The sequence below is a fragment of the Montipora foliosa genome, unplaced genomic scaffold, assembly GCF_036669935.1.
Source record: "Montipora foliosa isolate CH-2021 unplaced genomic scaffold, ASM3666993v2 scaffold_412, whole genome shotgun sequence".
NCBI classification, from domain to species: Eukaryota; Metazoa; Cnidaria; class Anthozoa; order Scleractinia; family Acroporidae; genus Montipora; species Montipora foliosa.
Genome location: NW_027179715.1, coordinates 1,475,448 through 1,487,500, shown reverse-complemented (window position 1 = coordinate 1,487,500; position 12,053 = coordinate 1,475,448).

Genomic DNA, 12,053 nt, shown 5'->3' with positions numbered 1-12,053 from the left:
GTCTAAACACCAAATTTGAAGCAAACATGTACGATTCTCATTAAATTCAGAAATCTAGCCAAAGTTCTCACTCAGATCAAAGTGTTGCACTCTTTCCAAGATTTTACGGTTTATTACCTAGAGTACTTTTTTATCGATCATCACTAGATTAGTGTTATGTTTATCGTTTGTTATACTGTACACTAAATAATCAGGATAATTCTAAATTAGCAATAATAAAGGATTAGTGAGGCGCTATCGAGTCCTGCTTTGTAAGCGAAGATCGAAGCTTTTGAAGGTAGTTGTTTATTTTGGGGATAATCATTTTGTACCTCTTTATAGTAATTTTTCAGTAATTAAGGTATCGCACTATACGTATTTATGCAATATCAGTGTCATGGGATTAACGTAGACTCCGAGCAGCGCAACGTCCACAGTGTGAGCGAAAGTATCACCGGCCGATCCCCCATCCAAGTACTAACCCCGCCCAAGAGGGCGTAACTTCAGTGAACCAACGGAAATGGGTTCCCTTACTCTACGTAGACAATGACAGTAAACGTTGCATCTGTACCTATATAACAAAACATTTTTCATGTACAGTGACTGAAATGAATTTTGTAAGCTTTCGAAAATGTTCCTTAATTAGGAAATAAACTAGTTGCGATATATTGAACATGATTTTGAGGCTCAGGGATATAAACTCATACAAATCCTTATTTTTATTCCCCAGAGCTTCGCAAACATGTTCATTGTTTTAAACTTGAATTTTAATATATCGAAGTTAGTATATTGCTCTCGTGACACTTGAATGTTCATCAGACTTGAATATTCATTTACAACACCAAAGACTGAGAATGGCCCTTTCCTGCAGTCAAATTACAGATCCTCACAGGGATCACCCTTTGGGGCCCTGATCAGTTTCTTAATTCATTTCATGTAAGAAATTCCTTGTGTGCTCGCGCCAATCTGTTCCCAAGCCACTTTTTAAATTATAGGTTTTTTCTCATTGCCACTTACTACAAGCAAGAGCCTTCCTCACACAAGCTTGTTTGTCAGTGTAAACAGACTGTGATTATCGCTACCCATTATAAAGTTTAATAAATTTCTGTGCAAGGATGGCGCAGTGGTGAGACCAATCGTCTCCTACCAATGTTTCTCGGGTTCGAATCCCATACTCGGCGTCATATGTGGGTTGAGTTTGTTGGTTCTCTACTCTGCACCTAGAGGTTTTTCTCCGCTTATTCCGGATTTTCCCCTGAAAAACAAACATTTGACTTGATTTGCCTTAATTGTTGATTTCAGTTTACAGTATCCCCAATTAGTGCTCCAGCGTTAGAACGACTAGTTCCTTTCCTTTCCCTTTCCTTTTAACAGATCTTAATAAGCTTACATCGATCCATCCCGCGTAGACGCCTCATGGCGTCTTATTTGATAAAGAAATGAAAACATAATTTTACTTACTCCACAAACTACAACTAGCAAATATTATGACTGCAAGATGCTCGATGGTTTTCATTCTTGACTGTACTTCAGTAAGTATTCAAGTCCGCAAATATTTAAACTTATCAGCAGGGATCTGCAAAGAAATGAGAATACCATAGCGATGTTGAAATTTTTCCTAAGGTAGCAAACGTTTAAACTCAAAAGTGGAAAGAGTTTTAAAATGTAAGTAAGTGAGTTAGTGAATGTGTAAAGCGGTTTCGGCTGCCTATGGTTCTCTCGACAGCGCTCTAGACCAAATTATTCCCTTTTATTTTCGATGATTCCTTTTGTTTTCACGGCCTAATTTCTCAATCGTTCGACCTGGTTGTGTGGCTCTCTGTATTCGCTTACATGATACCATAAAGGAAATGTCATACTGGAACGAGTCATACCGAACCGCTCGTGGAATGATTTCCGCACAGGTCCCTATTTCATTAAGAATGCAAACAGACAAATTAATTATTCATTCGCGCTATTGTTTTGAAGAACAATATGTATGACCAAGGGTATCGAATATATACATGGTCTCTCTCTCTCTCTCTCTCTCTCTCTCTCTCTCTCTCTCTCTCTCTCTCTCTCTTCTTTGCCCTCATCGCTCACACCGTGTTTGCTCCTTTTCTGCTATTTTATATATGTCTCTCGCAGCTCGCCTTGAACTCCGTATCACTGCAAATCTCTGGATTACTTGTCCCTGTTCTCGACAACTAAGCTAACGTGTCAAGTTGCTAATTCACGTCTTCAAAATGTTATTTACTTTGAATTCTGGTTGATTATTTACATAACAATGATAAATAATTATATGCAGGTGCCGTGCCGAGCACCTACCATCGAACCTAAAACTCTTAAGTTACCGTTCAGAGGTCCCTGTTTTACTACTCTTGACACAACCCCATCCCTTCAATAATGTTGACCCTAACCTAATAAGAAGTGAAGGCACTCTTTAGGCTTAAGGTCGATCCCAGTAATATTTTAATTAGCTTAATCCAGTATTTCTGTGATCTGTGACTTGCTTCTTCTTTATCGTCCGTGCTGCACACTTATAGGTACGCTGCAAGGAATTGGACCACGTTTCCTTGTGATTGGTGCCTCCTTTTTAATGCCGGAATTCATTGAAATAGAAAATCTTTCCGGCGACCTTAATCCTTATTTAGATCAAGCTGTGAAGAAAACCAAAATGGCCGCTAATAATCCGTCTTCGTCTGCTGAATTAAAATTATGGAAAATGTCTCGCCTTCTAGCCGATCACGAGCCCACAATCTACTCTCGTGGTCAATAATATCCCCTAAACTTGAGCTGAGAAACTGAATCGGGAGATGGATTTGTTTGACAATGCTCTAGAAAAAACTGCAAAGGACAATCTTCAATCCACCAGAACTCATGGTTTTCTGGTATTAAGCTTTCCCTTGAAAAAAAATTAGCCCTAACTTACGCTTGGGCGCACAATGGCAAATTTAATACAACACAAGCAGGCACGAAACCGCGTTAGATGAAGAAACCACCTGGACAGAAACGGTGATAGATTGATATATTACTATTGCCGGGAGATTTGTGCAGACAGAATAATGAAACAACATGCGAGGCCAATAGGAGGTCCAAGGCCTGCTTATTTTTCCGGAAGAGCGCATGGTAAAGGATACACTCTTGCCAATTATCTGCGCTCAAATATTGCCAGGGTCACACGTGATGAGCGACATATGGAAAGCTTACGATTGCCTAAAAGACAAGGGCTATCATCACCAAACAATTAACCATCGCCAAAACTCCGTCGATCCAGACACGCGCACCCACACGCATGGCATTGAAAATACATGATGGGGATTAAAACGAAGTATGCATTGTACAAGAACATCCGTGGATCTGTTTGAAAGATACCTACAGGAGTGGTCGTGGCGTCAGCATATCAAAGTGATCCATTCGGAAATATCATTAAACATATCGTTGATTTGTACAGAGAAAGAAAACAAACCTTCGCCTTGAAGTGCTTTGGTGAATTGACAAAGAGACGAAGGCCAATTTAAAGCGCAAAAAGAAGATAGCTTTTCAGTTTCTGCTAACGTTTATTTGGTCCGTTTTGTTTTGTGTAAGTGAATCTGAACCGTATTTACACAAAGATTTCTTGAAACTCTACTTATTTCGCTTATTTTAAAATTGACAAATGGCAAAAACTGCAGGAAAAGTGCAAAAAATTACTTTGAAAATGTTCGATGTTTCCGTATTTCAGTTAGAAATTCGACCGAATTTTCCGAAGTCCAAACAAGAAGGACAAACAAAGCGCTACAGTCCCAAAGGACGTCTACTGTTATTGCTATTGTTTTCTTGCAACAAAAGACGGTATGCATAATGATGTAGGAACCTGTGCGGAAATCCTGCCCTCTCGTTTCGGTATGACTTGACCTCTCGGTAAGCAGGAAGGGGTAGTGCATGCGAAATCACCGTCAAGTGTACCTTCATTTCAACGCGATCAATCTCATTCCCCATCGTTTCTTTGACTAGCGGTCGGGGAAGAGAGACTAAAGAAGTTTTGTTGATATTTGACCGCCTCCTTTCACGCACGCGCAGTTAATTCAGAGCCTCATGCGCCCGTTCCGCTGAATAAGGGTAACGGAGGCTCTGGGAACGAGATTGTTGATTTTGAAACTCATATATGAAAGGGACCGGCGAGGATACTAGTCGTCTGGCTTAGGGGAGTAAATTTCGGATTTTGGTCTCACATAGTCACGGTGTTCCGGGCCAAACGTCATCATATGTCTTAGTGATGGTCTCGTTTAGGGTTGCAGGCAAAGAAATATAAAAATGTATATTTAATATGATTTAAATATGGTCTCTTTGAAAAAGGCATGGGCCACTCCCAGGCTGGTATCCGAATTTTGGAAAAACAGTTGCGATCATACTTCATCTATTTCAGTTCATTTTCATTTTACAATTTAAAACACTAGTATCAGTTTCATGTGAAACTTAAATTGCCCTTGTATTGTAACTTCCTTTCCCAGTTGTTTGCTGTATATAACGTAAATTCGTCACCAATGGTCCATCAACTCCATCCATCAACTGATAAATTTTTGATCCAGTATTTACAGAAAATAATGGTTGAGACTAATTTGAGGAACTGCAGACAGAGGAACCTAGAGAAAAGACTGTTTTTATTGAAACCCCATGATAAAAAAAGATAACATTTGCATTAATATTTGTTAAATATCGACTGTACCCGCCGTACTCGCGTTCCAGGTGCCATTTCCAGCTGTAATAACATAGAGGGCAAAATTACTGAATGCTGATTGGTCAATGAAGAAGGCATTTTTTTCTTAATTTTGCTTGAGAAGAGGGCAAAATTACTCGCTCACGATTGGTCGAGCGCCAAAAATTCTCGCTCCTGATTGGCTGAACGTATCGCTTCCACATTCAGTTGTTTTCTTCTGTTTGAGCAAAACAACTTCGTCTTCATCGAAGTTTGTCTTTTAATTCGCGCTGCATTCGCCGAAAAGGCATAAAGATTAAGAACTAGCTTTGAAAGATGATCTGGAATTTGAATTTTCCAGTGACAAGAAGAACGGCAAAAGATTTTTTTCATGAAAAGCTTAAAACTTGGATCGACTTACGTGACGCCCGGCGTAGCCGGATTGTGTGGTTGAAAAACAAAATGATTCCGTTCGTCAGGGGCTTTCAGTTTACCACGACATCTTGCAGCAAAAAGGTCACAAAACAATTTGCCATTGACGGGAGTAACGAGTAGCTCAAATTTGGTGGATTTCTTTGGACAAACCGTTTGCTATGTTTACGGATACGTATTTGCAAGCGGTAAAAACCTCTACAGCACAGGTGAATAAAATAAATTGAAGCTTAACATTTGGTTTAATCGTTGTTAATGTTGTTCAGGAATGAAACTCGTATTTTCCTCTCGAGTGGATGTAAATAACAATGATCTATACTCGTTTTGGACGCAAAGAACAAGTTGACTTGCTTGTCTGTTTGTCAGCGGTTTTGCTTCCGAGCGAACGAGTGTTTTATCTCCGCTTAGCTGACTGTTTTTCGAGGTGTCTCAACAGTGTTAAGAAAATTTTGCCGTCTATGTTATTAACAAGTAATCGCAATGGGTCCTCGTAAAATTAAGGATTAATATCACTTGTGCTTTCAAAAGTTGCTGATTGAAATTGCCCTCGTCGCTGCGCGACTCTGGCAATTTCAGCAACTTCTGAAAACACGCGTGATATTTATCCTTAATTTTACTCTGCCCCATACAGCGATTACCTATACTAATCAGTGTATTTGGACCATCCAGATTCACGAATTAACTGCGTGATTGCGAGACAAGTCATAGTAACAATGAACATCTGCTCAATTTCCTGCTTCCGGTGGCTTTTTAGTGCGAGGTCCGAAGGACGAAGAACTATTACTCGGGCCAGTAAGGGCACCGAGTTATAAAACACGTTAGTGTTTTAGTTTTTTTTTTTTTTTTTTCTCGTGCAGCAAATGCACAATAGAAAGTGTGTGGTGGTGTTTTGATTGGGCCATACACAATAGAAGGCACGTGGCGCTGTTTAAATTGGTTATTAGGGAGCTTAAGCACACGCGTTTTTGAGACGCGGACGGCAACCGGATGTGAGCTGCTTTCCGTTTTAACTAGTCTCCAGACAACCACATTTACATTGCTAAGTATCTTTTCTCAATTAAAGATAATTCGTATAAAAATCTGGGAGACACCACTGTCCTTGCAGGAGAAATGTCCTCTTGCGGTTGCCGTCCGCGTCTCAAAAACGCGCGTGCTTAAGCTCCCTAATAAAAGCAAACCACGTAATCCAAAGTCATGGAGAGCACTGTGATGCGTTGTTTGGATGACCGAGGATCGACGTTGCGTTGGCTTAATCGATTTCTTTTAGGGTGCCCAAAACACATACAAAGAAAGGCATACGCTTTTCGCTGTTTCGAAACACGTCGTTCCGCAAACGGAATGAAACGGAAATGGACTCAAATGTATCTAAAATGGACGCAAATATTGAAAGCGATACAAGTCAAAATACTAATTCTTTAAGAAGCAGCGGGTACTTTGTTGAGAACTACTTTGAAGATGACAGCGACAAAGAAAATTACTCCATAAACATTATAGACGCCATATTGGAATCTTCTGAAGACAAAGTAAAAACATTGGCACAGTCACGGAACAAATGGACTCACGCTTGTACCATTTTTACCACGAAGAAATAGCCTCCCGCTCAGTGTACCATTGACCACGAAGATAGTTTTTTGTTTTGTGTATTGCGCTTTTTTTGTTTTTTATTGTTAAACAGTTTGTTTCTTTGTAATGGTCTAGCTTAAATCCTTTGTTCAACTAGCCATATTAGCGATCGTGTTCATTGCCATCTTGTGTTATAGTTCTGTTCTAGTTTTACAAAATTTCACATCATCAGTGGAGACTGTGATCAGCTCTTAAGAAAATAATTGTGATGTAGTTTGAAAGGCGATTTATAAAAGAATGTTGTTGTTTCGTTTTCTGAGAAACGAAACGTAGTTATTTTAAATTCAGGGTGAGCTATTTACACAGTAAGTTAGAGTGGCCAGTCAAAACAAAGTTTGTAATTGGAAATCTAAAACAAAAACAAACTTGTGAGCACGTGAACCCGAAGTATTGGAACTCATAATGCTAACAAACACAAAAGCGAAGGAAATGATGGATCATGCATATGCATGGAACCTTTTAAACATCTGATTGAGTTTGGGTTAACGAGGAAGCAGTGATAGTAAAGCTAGTAACTGCCATGGTTCAATACTTACCCCTGTTATGCAGGGCTAAGTATTTGAACGTAAAATAGATATTTTTAGACTTTATCCTTCGATGTATTGTGCACATATACAAGTATCTGTTTTTCTGCTTAATGGTTAATATTCCTTGACAGGCTTAGCTTATCACAGTTCAGTAAGTTTGCGTTCACATTTCTATCTTATTTCTCGAGAGTTTCAATTGACGAAGCGAAATAAATATAACAGACGAAGTGACCCACACTACAATATTTTATCTTTTCTCCTGTCCTTACCATTCCGGAAACGAAACACTATTTTTGTTTTTTGAAATAGTTTCTTATTGAAATAGTTTCTTGTTAAAAGTCTGGTCCACCGCATTGCATATTACTGATATGTTCAACCTTTGCAGGGACATAACCTAGAAAAACCCTGGTTCGCATCCCATTGATCGTAGTAAAACAACTGTCAAGAAGATGTTTTAGTGTATGGATCAAATGCTCGTAGTGAATGTGCAGCCATGTCATTATGTAATAGATAAAATATGAGCGGGAGACCTTTATGGACAGTTAAAACGGTGAGCCGCAGGCGAGCCGTTTTATAGCCCATAAAGGTCGGACGCGAATATTTTATCTTACTTGTGAAATGAAACAATAGATTTTGATTGTTATGTTAATCACGTGGGCGTGGAGTTGTCCCATAGGAGTTTAGCATTGAACCAATCTATTTTGGTAGAGCTTTTGTGGTATGGCTGGTTGGTTTCGCTCTCCAAAGAGTAAAGAAGAAGAGACCAGTCTAGTGTCGGAGCAACTCCGAAAGGAACACAATACAACACTAAATGGGGTAGAAAAGTCTTCGAGGAGTGGCAGCAGCGACGGCAAAATAAATGTGCAATGTGAGAAGTTGTTAGAATGGCCGGTCTCAAATGCGAAGGTGTTGAAGATGTGACCGTTTCAGTAGAGCACATGTCGGCATATAAGCTAAGTTTTTGGTTGCGAAAATTCAGTTCGTTTGTGAAGTGGCCAAGCAAAATGGAGAGCGTTATCCGCCCAATAATTTATTTGTTATTTTGTACTATTGTTATTTGTACTGTCATTTGCGTGAGACGGAAGGCGAGGATGCATTAAACTTTCTCGACAAGGCACACAAGATTCAAGTAAATTGTTACCTAATAGTTGTGATTGGAATGTCAAACTTGTGATTGATTAATAAACTTTGTACAAATTTACAGGACTCGTTTTTATGAAAGTTAAGCATATTAATTAGGCGAGTTACAAGTCTTTATGAAATTTAATTTTACTGCTAATTCAATTCATTAAAAATTCATCAACCTCAACCTTTCCCTGCTATCTATTCAATCCCTCCCCGTGCTTTCAGACAGTTGAAATTTAACGGGAATTACAAACCAACAAATGTGACCTGAATAGAGCGTTTCTTTTGGCTGTCATCCTTATGAACTATTAATGAATTTTACAAGTGCCATTATATAATTATGAAAGGAAATACATTACTTCCCTGTAATTATCAGTTATGAATGTAGGAAATGAACTCTACACTGCTTTATCAAGCTTATCGAGACAAACATATTTAATGTTAACAGAATTACCTGCAGCAGTCATAGTGTTCAACACAACTTTTCAGATTCAATACAGCCCAAGTCCTAATGGTTATGTACATGGAACTGCACAATAGATTTTGCTTTCTGTATGTCTTTGATAAGTTCTTTCCAAAATTTGATCACAGAGAATTATAATTCTTTCATTTTGATAATTGGGTGCATATTACTGTGAGTATTTAAATTACAACAAATGGTATATTTAAAATATTTGATTATCGTGCTATAAATTCATTTGGCATGGCCATCCTCAAGGAACGTGTGCACTTCTGAAAAGTATTTTCAAGTGTCGAGATATAGTGCACATCTTTACGTGTCTCGCACGTGACAAAATGACCTTTACATATGACTTGGTAAATAATGTAACGGTTGGTGAACCATTCTCGGACCATAATTCTATCACTTTCACTATAAACAGTGCACCATATACAAGTCGTATTTTTAAGAAATACATTTACGCTTTTAATAGAGCTGATTGCAGTCACCTGAAATCTTTATTTAATACTCTCCATGGGATTTTGCTTTAGCAGGCGAGGACATAAATAACTATTGGACAATGTGGAAGAACATTTTCTTTGCAGCAGTAAACTATTGCATCCCTAAATATAAGCAAAAGAGGAAAACCACAGCGCCCTGGATAACTAAAGACCTTAGCAAACTTTGTCGGGCAGTCAACAACGGTCGTGTTGCCAGCGCGCGGTCAAATTCAAATGGACCAATCAGAGTTGAGGGTGAAACCACCTTGCGAGTTTCCGTTGTTGACTGCCCGGTCAAGCCTCTGAGGAAAGCCGAAGAGGTGAATTTTAAGGCAAAGTTTTCGTTCGTCACGAGTCTTTCGGCCGCCGAAACACACGTATTTGGAGTGAAATTTATTGGGCTTTATGGAACTGTTGTTTTTATTGCGATTCGGGACTTTTCCTGTTGAGGAGAAAACGATTTGTGGAGTGAGGTCTGTCCAGCGATGGATGGAGTTACCGGCCTTCCTATTATTTCAGTAACGGCCTTCCGGATCACTTCACTAAACGGCGTCAGAATGGCTCAAAACTCGGCAAAAGAGACAAGTTGGTCACACATTTGAGGTAGGAAAACTTTATTTCAAATGAGATAGTTATTTACACAATTTTTTTACGATCGATGATTTTCCCATACAATTCTCTACATACACAAACTGTCGCATACACCACGTATTTTCAGCTTGGGGAGCCTGTGCTCTTTTGGGCTATTGCGTTTTCCGGGTCGAAAAAAGTATTCCCATGTATACTTTTTTTCTTTTTTCAGGATCAGCTGTGTTCTTACATCGAGCGGTAACGAATCTTTCAGCTATTTTTTCACATCAACTTTACGGGCTAGAATGCCTTGACTACCTTGAGTTCTGTGACAGCAATACAAGATCTAACAATTCATTGAAAATACGCATGAAATCTGCAAAAGTAAACGCTTTTAAATATTCTGTCTTTGTGAGGATCATTAAGGAATGGAAAAACTTACCACACCACCTTCTTGGAAATGACATTAATATTAAAAAATTTAAGTACAATTTGAAAAAGTGGATGAACATAAGTTAATTAACCCACCGCTTCTCATTTTTAAGCGCAATGTAAGGCCGATGTAAGAGGGACAGACCTCTCTCTTTTCCTTTCTTTAGTAACAAATTAACCATAGATCACTGTACTTTTGCAGGCCTGAGTATAGGCTAACTTAAGCCTCTTGTTAGGTTTAGATTGGGGCACGATACCTCAAGTAAGCAACATAAGGGTTGCTGATCAAAATTCCGGTGTCAATAAACCAAATGGTCGGACACAATTTGATGCCTTACTTGACGCAAATGTGGTTGAAAATTCTTCGAATTCTTTGTTGAACATGCATAGTGGTGGGTAAGTATCGATAATCTGTGGTAGATATCTGAAATCGTCGACGACGAGGGAAGGGCAAGTCGAGTGTCTCGTTCTTAGCGGATCAGTCCGCCATTATGATGTCGCCTTGGTGTGGAAGTTTACATTATGCGGACGGACCTACGGGCTGCACAACAATTTTGTGAAAGGTAAAGAATTTTCGCTACGTATGAAAGGGAAGTTTTGGTCTATTTTGTTGCTTCTATTTTATCAGGAGGGAGTCTACTTGCCTACTTTACAACATCAAGCACATTTATGACAACTAAACTACTATGTGAGCCTTTGATTTAGTCAAATGTGCCTTTGTCGCTTTTATTTCCTTTGCTTTAGTTTAAGATTAGCAAATGATGTTGAAACAAATCCCACTCCCTGTTTTCACCGTACGTACTCGTACCTACAAGACTTCGCTCGTTGTAGTTGTCGTTGTTGTTACGAAGGTATTCCAATGACAGACTTACGATGGCGCAAAGGAGGGTGACCCTATTCGGAGGAATGGAGGAATGATAGAACGGAATGGCGGAATTGCGGAATACATGGAATATTCTAAGACACGGAAAATAAATGAATATTTTGAAACGCGGAATATACGGAATATACGGAATATTCTAAAGCGCGGGATGAGAGGAAAGTCTTTTAAGAAAGGATATAAATAATACATTTTTTGCCCGTGAGTAGTAGTCTGGGTAGGATAATATAACTTCGGATTATAGTTTTACATTTCCTCGCGATATGTCCTCGCGGGATGTCCTCATACCGTCGCCGAATTTGAGCGTCGAAAATTCACCGAGAAAGGCGATCCTGAAATCCATAATAAAGCTTTCTCAACATGATTGGTGCAAGAAACCGGATCAAGGGAATTCGAAGCATTTGAGTCTATTCCAATCTACCAATCAGTGCAATGCGACCATTGGCTTGCCACCGCTTGGCAATGGTCGCGTTGCACTGAAGATCAAATTCAGCAAAGGTAGGAGGACATCCCTAATCAATCGTGAGAATTTCACTGGTTTGGCGCCAGTTCACGCTTGAACAACACGAGGTTACTGGCAGGCCGCTCGGTGTTGCCTGCCTTGTCTATTTTCTTGACTCTCTAACTGGTGGTCGAGAAAAGATCTCGCAAAATGACGCCTAAAACAGCTCGGAACGACCAAAGGGAATAACACAGGACTCGGTTGACGCTATGTTTGATCTTTCATTGAATTCTGAAATCTGCTTCCAAACTTTATTGCCGCGCAAATCGCAACCGCCGTAATGTATTAATCCTTCTACAGATCGATAACAACAACAACGATGGTCCGCTTGTGACCGATCATAACAACATCTGCCAGGGAAATCGTGCATAAACGAAGCAGGTTTTG